A 9,541-nucleotide genomic window follows, 5' to 3' on the forward strand; every position below is an offset into this window, starting at 1 on the left:
GTGCCAAACTTATAAAAAAAGTAGGTAAGTATTAGAACCCGGACAAAATCAATTTTCAACATTTTCATGCATATTGAATATTTTACATGAAACACTAGGTATCATAGACTATGGCTAAAATGAATAGAATGCTGTTCATAATAACGAGAATCCATCAACATTGTATAAAATTAAAGTAAACACTTAGATTTTACTCGTATAGACATAAGAAACCCGACTGAATAGTCAACATTCATAAGAATTAGACGATTGTAGATATGCATTTATTCCAGTGGATAAATTAAATGAGTGTACAGAATTAGGCAGAATACTACTTGTGCTATTTGATGAAATCATACGTTCGTCTTTGTTATTCGATCTTAACAATAAATGTATTGTCTTTTGTCTCAATGTTTATAAATGTGATTTTTGTTGTAATGGTAATGTACCTAGACCATAGTTCAACATACTTAATACTTTACTTCATTTTAGGCTTCCTAAAACCCCAAGACTTTTCACATCTTCAATTAAAGCTTGTATTGTATTGTCTCACTAACTTGCCAATACGAGATCAAGTGCAAGCCAAGATCACAGCTAAATCACTGCAAGTATTTTCAATGTTTGAAGAGTGATTTCTTCAATCGTATTCATTATTGTTGCCGTTTAAACAGGTACAAACGGTACAAAATATATGCTTGCTACGTGCTCTCTTACTAACTCTCTACACCTTAGTGTAAGGCCTGAGCCTGCAGCGTGGCGTCGAGCTCACAAGTGATTTGAGCAGCGTGCACTAAGGCCGCTCCTATACGTTTGCATTTGTTTATTTGCATTCGTTTGCGTTCATGGCATGCACGCCGCACGCCCCGCCCCGCTGCACGCCCAACTTAAGCGTCCACTCAGAGCGCCTACCGCGAACCACGTTCGACGTGTTGCCTCTCTGTCGCACTTGTAAATTCGTACGTAAGTGTGACAGGGAGGTAACACGTCGAACGTGGTTCGCGGTAGGCCCTCAGGCCTTACACTTACGCTACGTCTTACGTAGGCGAACAACGCGCGCGCGCCGCGCCGCTTCGCGTCTAAATCGCTCACGTACGAGTAGGACACACCTATACGTATCAACGGTTTGTTCCATCCTCGCCGCGCCGCGCCGCGCCGCGGCGCGGCGAGGATGGAACAAACGTTGTTCGCCTACGTAAGCCGTAGCGTTAGCGTCCACAGCAGTATTTATTTCTCTCCTGTTTGACATTCATATTAGTTGCTATTGCATTCCTGTAACAGAAGTTTGTGATACCTACCTTATAGTATCGAAATAATAGCAACTTGATTTTACGACTAGAGTGGTAAGTATACAGTTTCGAAAATGTAATTGTCAATTTACATACATTGTGGTGCATTGTATCTATGACATGCGTTTTGTGCACGCATTATAAATTCGATAATCTTCTGGAGGAGTGTTTTGTAAGTGGACTGGATTTCTGGTAAGCTTGGCTGATTTAGGAATTGAGAAAAAAAGTAAGCTCAACATGATCTTAGCGATTCATGATAATATATGTAATAAAATAATTTATCGCAAATACTTAATATAAATGTATAACAAACAAACGGTTTTATTCATTTATGTATTTAGGACCTATACAATAACGGCGTTATTCATAAACGTCTGCTAAGTTAATCAGTTGATGGTCGTCGTTTGTCCTTCTCTATGGCATAACGGACAGGTTAGGGACAAACGAGGATCATCAACTGATTAAGTTAGCACAGCAGCCGTTTATGAATAACGCCATAAATTGTTAAAACCGGATTAGTATATTTTTTCCATGTTAGCAGTAAGTATAGTCATTTAACAGTAACTATTTTTGACTTAGGTTTTTGCAGCGTCCCGTCCGCACAATATCTGGACATATTACATTTAAAATCCTAATAAATAGGTACAGTTCTAGCTTAATCGACAGGAATAGTAAAGTGCGACCAAGCAAACTCTGCACTGGATTTGACGTCTGAGTGAATGAGGTGTGGAGGTGCTGTAAGTATAATTAACGTCATATACTTTCGAATAATTTCAAAACAAAAATATTTATGTTGATACTTCCACACTTTGTCGTTGAAAAATCTATCTCTCGACTAAGTTACAACTGTAATTGAGTTCTAAAATCTGTTATTGATTATGTTATTAGTGTTATTGCTTGCAGCTCATCTAATAATAAAAGGAACCGGAATATGTATACCTATATTTGATACTAATGATTCATAGAAACGCAAAGATTGCCGAACGGTTAATATTCTGGTTTCGCCGTTTATTATTTTAAGTTTGAATTTGTTGCATACCCTGCTTTTCATATTTAATGCTAGTTTTAACACTAGAAATCTCAATTAATTAACAAACATGGGATAATTTAGAGCGTAACTCAATGCAAACCGTTCCATTGAAAATATAGGACGAGGCGCTCTCGGCGCAGCGACTGTGACACAGAAAGGCTTTCTCGCCTGACACCCTGCACCGCACTATACGTGTAGGTACTATACGTAGTCGTTATTCGCATCCAAGTTATTAAAGAAACAGCCACTCATTGCGAGAGCAATCGACTCGAGAGTCTTAAGCGAAATTAAAAACTCACATTTATACGCGTGAATGTGGCACTTATTGCTATAACTTTGTAACTCCTGTATTTTTGTAAAAATCTGTAGTTATAGAAATGTATGTTGCTGTTATAGAAACTGCTGGAGTAATCCGAAATTGGTAATAGTTATTGGCTAGTATATAGTAATTGGCCACTCCTTACAAATCAGAAAGAAACAAGCCAATTGACGAAGATAAAGGTTAGGTATAACCACAGAACATATTAAAGAGGTTGTTCTGTGGGTATAACAGAGGTTTGCTCGAAAACGAGAACCACCAAATATCAAGTTGTAGGTAATATTTCAGCCAAGACGGATTAAGACGAAACTGAGACATGGCTATTTACAGTAGCACAATCAAGATCGTGGCCGGGGCTGCTTGGAAATGGAATGAAAAGACCCAGAGTTCAGAGTATGAACGTATGACATTAAAAGTGTACGAACATTAAAAACGTGCCTTCAATGTTCTATTCGCCTTTCGTTCCTCCAGGCTGATAACATTATTTTCTAATTATTTCATTCTACATATATGTACTTACACTAGTAGTTAGGAATGGTATAGTTTTACATACACCGTACATTTATTCCAAGAATCTTAAGAGGCAGTTTTTTATTTAACATATTTCCGAACGTGAGATGACTATTGACACTGCTCTAATCTAATTGCATTTCGCGCTCACCAATTAGCGTTAGCGATCGTTAAGTGCGTATCAAAACAAGAGTAAACCCGTAACAAATTGTTGAATCAGAATCTGCCTCTATAAAAATAATCACCGTGAATGGATATAAAGTTAAAATAATGAATTCTAGTGAAAAATCTCTAAGGCACTTTTAACTTGTTTAACAAAAACTATTTTTTTACCATTTAAGTAGTTGTATTGTGATCTATCTTTGATGCCTACAAGGAAACAGAAATGAATAATTTTCAAACACCATCGCACTCGTAACTACATGTACGTGTTTATAGTTAACCAATACCTTTGTTCGTATAATTCCGTCTACCAACAACACGTCCGATTATCCTAATTTGAGAGGATTTGCGGATCATTATGCAGTTCACCGCTCCATCGCGTCTACACCCGTACCTACTGGTTGTGCAGGTAAGTGGCTACATAGACACATTAGCATAGCATCAGGTGAGTGAATTTAATTACAGGATCATTAGAATGGATCATATGAGTAGATAAACCAGTCTCATAATTATAAAAATATCTGGGAAAACATTTATAAAAAACTCAAAAATACGCGTTTTTACAAAGACAAAACCGAGAAAGATCGATTTTTCGTCCTCAAAAACCCCCATATAGCAAATTTCATCAAAATCGTTAGAGCCGTTTCTGAGATTCCCGAAATATACATATATACCTATATGTATAAGAATTCCTCGTTTAAAGGTATAAGATAATGGCGTGATAATGGCCAACCAGATGCTTCAAATCAAGTTAACAAATTAATTTCAGTATCAATCTGGCAAAGCAACTTCAAATTTATTTCAAAAGAAAATAAACTTTCGCACAAAACGACTAACACGAATTGACAGGTGGGCTCTTCGCAAGTTTTAATACAATTAAATCTTATAGTTCTCTCTGTCTGAGCTTGTCTGAAACATTGGCATTGTAACTAGGTACGAACACTACGAACAGACATACTAAAGCGGGATTTCCAATATTTTATTTCAACCTTTATCTTCTCCGTGGGTCAAGTTTAAATTATAGATGATACGACTATCGAATTCGTTCAAGACCTCAACAATTTATCTTCTTCTTTTCAAAATTACAACTTTTTTGGAGTATTCCCGGGAGATAACCTTTTCCACGCCGTGTCAAACACAAAAGCTGTCACTCTGACGCCACATCATTGAAGTGTCAAAACTGAAGTTGAACTTGATGTATATGCACGTAGGTTGATGTTGCTCTGTAGTCTGTGACCGATTAATCGGTCTTTGGCGTTGAATCTACCGTGCGGATATATCGGTCATTGGCGTCCAAAAGGTTAAGGTTGCGTATAATTAGTAATAGTAATTTGGAGCAAAGGACGAGAAATAGGAGGTTGCAAGCCAAGTATTATGGGATATAAAGAAGATTACGCAACGCCCGTTTACTATGTTTAACGTAAAACTGGCAAATCCTATTCCGGCAGAGTTAACCCTTTGAGCGCCGTTGGCATGTATACAAGACAACGATAGAACGGTACACTGGCGCCGCTGTCTTGTATACAAGACACAAATTCAACCGCTCGGTAAATGTGAAAAAAATATCAATTGTAATTTTTTTACACTCTTTTTAATGTTTTAGGTCTTTGTTTAAAAAAATGCATTTAAAGCAGCCATTATATGTAAATCCATTCTTTTATAATAAGGCTATCAAAAAATTTGCTCCAGTTTTCAACGTTTTTCATGTTCCTCGTCGCCGTTGTCTTGTATACAAGACTGCTAGGGATGCGAATGTTAACTCGATATGAGAATATTCAAAATAAATATCAAATCGTAAATCTCGTTTTATTTAAGCATTTGAACACTTGTTAAATGCCAATTGGTGGTAACTAGTAACTAGATTACGTAAAACGAGAGAGAGACAGGCATAACTATAGCTGAAGTTCAGGGAGATTCTTCAGCTGTAGATATTAGAGTCAGACAAGTAAATCTGTCCTTGTGGTCTAATTGCAGAACAAATGATTAATTTTGACATGATAGTGTAGTGGGGAGTGATACCCCTGCAGTGAGTCATTTTAAATTAAAGATGATTACAATTTTCACATGCATATTTTTAGTCACGCACACGTGTTCAAGTGTATAAAAATACCACACTGTTTTAAATCACACGTAGGAACAAAGGACGCGCCGCGCGCCGAGCGTTTATTATGTGACGGTTTATAACCCTTAAAATTTTCTTTGTTCACTCGAACCGAAAAACACAGGAACCAAACCGAAAAAGGACAGCTGATTATTTTTTGATAAGAAGTTAGAATGGAAAGTAAAAAAACTCCGAATTGTTCGTTGATAAGGAGTTAGGATATAAAGTAAAGCTACGTATGCTACTATTAAATTGTTTTTCAAACTATTACATTAATAAATGACTGAATAAATATTCTTGTTCTTCACTCATTGACAATTCAACCCACGTGTAATTTTCCCCAATGCAGTTCCGGTACATTTATATTATCGACACACTATGCGCGGCTCTAACGTTACGCTTATGAAGTTTACGTACCGACGAGCGCTTACGCCGTTGACGTAGAGACTATTATTACTTAATCCGCGCGGAAACAGTCCTTGTCGGTCTGCACTGCGGCCAGTCCATGCGCGCCGTTGGCATGTATAAAAGACTTCTCGTACAGCCTAGTGCAGTGATATTACGTCATGAATCGATATTGTTTAGTGGTTGTTTTTAATGATAAAGACCTTTATTTTTAACATTGTCGTGTGTAAAAAATATGTAAATTTTTGGCATTTTCGAAATAAATTAAAGTTGGGTAAGAACAAAGCCAAATTGAGAAGATTTTTACCATAAATTGTAAATATCGATATCACTATTTGCAATCCCTAAACTTTTTATTAGTTGTTTACTTAAAATTTACTCTGGCGTGTGAGTGAGCGTCTTTGCGGACTAGGTCCGGCGGCCAAAAGGTTAAGGTTCATATTCCGGTTGTAAAAGCTTTGACGTACAGCACTGCAGTAGCAGCAGGAAACGAGTAGGGTTTGCCCCCGGGAAATACCGGTACCGAAAGTACCGGGAATTCCCGGGATTTAGAGCCAAGCAAAGAACCGGGATTTCAAAATTAAAGTCCCGGTACTCCCGGGATTTTCGGGACTAAAATTTCCGGTACAATATTTGACTGCTTTCTGTTACTTAGCATGAAATACCATGTTTTATAAAGAAAATAAATATATTTTATCAATCTAAGGCTGATGGTAATACTTTTACGGCTGACCACTACATTAAAATAAATTTAAAAAAAAGTCAATGGGTTTGACAATGCCGACAATATAAAATTGCGTAATTTGATACTTTAAGGGCATAAATGTTTGTACGATAAATAATTTTATACGAACAATTAGTTATTTCATGTTTGTATACTAACTAGAAGCAAAAATAGAGACAATTTTGTAATTAATAAAATACTACTTTTAATTCAAATTCAAACACGGTATAAGAAACTCACATATGATAATGATATTTGAAATGAATTAATAATTCTGGCTGAATAATTTCTGGATTTGTCGTATTGATAGTTCTGTTATTATATGTTCGAAGGTCCACAGCCCATTTTGAACGCATGCGAAAATTATCAATTTTTTTTATCCTTTTTCACAAAACGTCTTACATATTTAAAAAAAATGATGATATTACTGAGCCACAATTCAGTTTTTGCCAATCAACAAAGATAGTAAAAATATCATGGTACAAAAGAAGTGTGCTACTTTTTTATTGTTTTAAGAAAGATTCGTGGTCGTTTTACGCTTTTTAGGGTTCCGTAGCCAAATGGCAAAAAACGGAACCCTTACAGATTCGTCATATCTATCTGTCTGTCTGTCTGTCTGTCCGTCTGTCCGTCTGTCTGTCCGTCCATATGTCACAGCCACTTTTCTCCGAAACTATAAGAACTATACTGTTGAAACTTGGTAAGTAGATATATTCTGTGAACTGCATTAAGATTTTCACACAAAAATAGAAAAAAAAACTAATTTTTTGGGGTTCCCCATACTTCGAACTGAAACTCAAAAATTTTTTTTTCATCAAACCCATACGTGTGGGGTATCTATGGATAGGTCTTCCAAAATGATATTGAGGTTTCTAATATCATTTTTTTCTAAACTGAATAGTTTGCGCGAGAGACACTTCCAAAGTGGTAAAATGTGTGTCCCCCCCCCCCCTGTAACTTCTAAAATAAGAGAATGATAAAACTAAAAAAAATATACGATGTACATTACCATGTAAACTTCCACTGAAAATTGGTTTGAACGAGATCTAGTAAGTAGTTTCTTTTTAATACGTCATAAATCGCCTAAATACGGAACCCTTCATGGGCGAGTCCGACTCGCACTTGGCCGCTTTTTTTTACTGAAAATTGATGTGAAAACTAATTTTTGAAGGCAGTCCCGAAAGTACCGAAAATACCGGGAAATCCCGGTTCCATTTTTGCCCGGTACCGAAAATCCCGGTAAACAGTACCGGTTCTGCAATCCCTAGAAACGAGCGATGTCACTGTCATTCTCCTTGATTAAATGGGCGACGGAGGATGGCGGCAACATCAACAAATTAATTTATCAAAGAAATTGACATTAAACGGTTCCTGCTGTCACGAATGGAGTAGCAATACGCTGAAACAGCAATGTTCTTCAATCTGAATTAACACTTTTGTACAATATTTGTTTCTAGAAAACGGCGCTGAAATTGTGATTCTAAATTAAATAACTTTTTGGCAAAAATTTCATTTTTGGTACAAGCTTTTATCGCTGACTGTACTTTTCTTACGACAGACAACTAATACTCATCGAGACAATTCTAAAAACCCCTAACACAAATAGGTTGCGTTGTTTCATCACAAGAGTTCCTATGGCCACCTCCTGTCTCCATCATCAGATCAGTTCGACAGTACCATATTATTGTATTGTCATCAGAACTACATACAGCTGCCAATTTTCATGACGCTACGATCCTTGGAAGATGGTTAAATTAGTTACCTTAGATTCCATTACATAGTTACATACAGGCAGGGCCGGATTAACCCTAAGGCAGAGTAGGCAACTGCCTATGGGCCCCGCCTCGGCTAGGGGGCCCCGGCGGCCCCGAGCTCGTAAAAAAAATATTTGTTCCAAATAGCCAAAATTCATAAAAAAAATTATGGTAGGTACCTAGGTACCTACTCATACCTAATGTCCAATATCAGTTTCTCAGACACAGATGATTACGAACCTAAATTATGTTATTTTATAGCTTTTAAAGTCTGTAATGTCGAGCTCGAATTTCAGGCTCTCGAGGGCCTAAAACCTCATCAATGGAAAGTCAGTGTAAAGTGGAGATTGCTGACCTCGGCCTTCAGCCTCACTTTTTACCTTAATTTTTGGTTTGTCTTCCAAATTTCCTCTTCTTCAGCTTAGCCTTTGGCCTCGCTTTTTAATAGTTTGTCTTCCAAATTTCCTCTTCTTCAGCTTAGCCTTTGGCCTCGCTGCGCCAAGCTCGGCCTGCGGCCTCGCTTTTTAATACAATGGACATTGGTTGGCGTCTGTGCTCTAGCTGAGCTTATCCTGAAACACGGCTTTGACCTCGCATGAAAGCACACCTCACTGGGGAACTTCGAATTTTTAGGCCCGGCCCGGCCTTTTTAACACGCTTTCACAAAAAATTTCGCGCTCGCTGCGCTCGCGTTTTTTGCTGCTTTTCAGGTTGACTCTGTACCTACATGCTACCTTGACTGGTGAATGAAGTGTCATTTAAAAATGGAAAGTCTAAATTATTAGGTTAATTTTAATCATGTGGCTCGGCGTATGGTCTTATGGTCGGACAATCGCTGTTCAGCCTGGCAAAATATTTAACTACCTATTGAGAAAAAAAAGGGCTCACCCCACACTTGACGCAAAAAGGAATCGGCCAAAACTGATAGAAAAAAGCTGTATGTCCACGCAATAAGAGCAAAAACGACATCGCTCGGCATGTTCGAATGCCTCAACTGACACCTGAAGGTTGAAATTAAAATCGCAAACTCACATCCTTGTACTGAACAACTGAACATTGTGTATGTAGAATTTACTGTAAGGGGGCCCCGAGCATTGCACTGCCTAGGGGCCCCGACATGCTTAATCCGGCCCTGCATACAGGTCGAGAGTTCCTATGGCCACCTCCTGTCTCCATCATCAGATCAGTTCGACAGTACCATATTATTGTATTGTCATCAGAACTACATACGGCTGCCAATTTTCATGACGCTACGATCCTTAGAAGATGGT

This window comes from Cydia amplana, chromosome 9 (assembly GCF_948474715.1).
Source record: "Cydia amplana chromosome 9, ilCydAmpl1.1, whole genome shotgun sequence".
In the NCBI taxonomy this organism is placed as follows: Eukaryota; Metazoa; Arthropoda; class Insecta; order Lepidoptera; family Tortricidae; genus Cydia; species Cydia amplana.